We start from the raw sequence: 801 nt of genomic DNA on the forward strand, positions 1-801 counted from the left end.
TATTGAAGTTTTATTAATTCCTAATATTTTATTAATAAATCAGGATCTACGATTTTGAAACATACTTATCCGAGGCGTTTCGATTTAGTCCTCAGGGGTAGCGGCGCATCTGTGGCTGACCTCTGGTAGGAATCTAATCCTATCTGGGGTTGATTACAGATGTCTATGGGCGGCAGTAGCCACTTACCATCAGGTGGACCACATGCTGTCTGCTACTTATATATTATAAAATAAAAATTTAAACAGAGTTCCATATAAATTAATTTTGAATAAATTACATTTGTATGAATTAGAGTTCGAGTTTCTACCAACTAAATTATCACCGCTTTTGTACTTACCTCAAACCAGTACGGTGATCACTGCCACATTGCTCATATAAAAGATATATTACCACGCTTTTATTAGTTTGACCTGTCCTGCTGTATGTATGTGTATAACGGAAACTTTGAATACGATTTTTACAAACTGAACGGCCCGATTAATTGAAATTTTTGAAAAATTATTAAGAACCGATGACAATACACGATTTAAATAATTTATATTTTATTTTTAATTGACCTCATCAGGATCGTCAGGAATCAGGATTAACGATTCCTTGTGCGATTTTAGCGTGTTTTTTTTTTAAACTATAATTATTTTACTTCACAGCATATTGAGCAAAACATTTTAAAAGTACAGACATCTACTAACCTTGTTTGAGGGTGAGTGTCATGTAAACGAAGTTTGTGGCGACGCGCTGTGAGAGTTCAGCGTAATGTAAAATGTGCAATCTCGAAGAAAATTGCTTTGTTACACGTGTAG

The sequence above is a fragment of the Epargyreus clarus genome, unplaced genomic scaffold (genome assembly GCF_041222505.1).
Source record: "Epargyreus clarus isolate Ecla_fem2 unplaced genomic scaffold, WU_Ecla_fem_2.2 ptg000016l, whole genome shotgun sequence".
Lineage (NCBI taxonomy): Eukaryota > Metazoa > Arthropoda > Insecta > Lepidoptera > Hesperiidae > Epargyreus > Epargyreus clarus.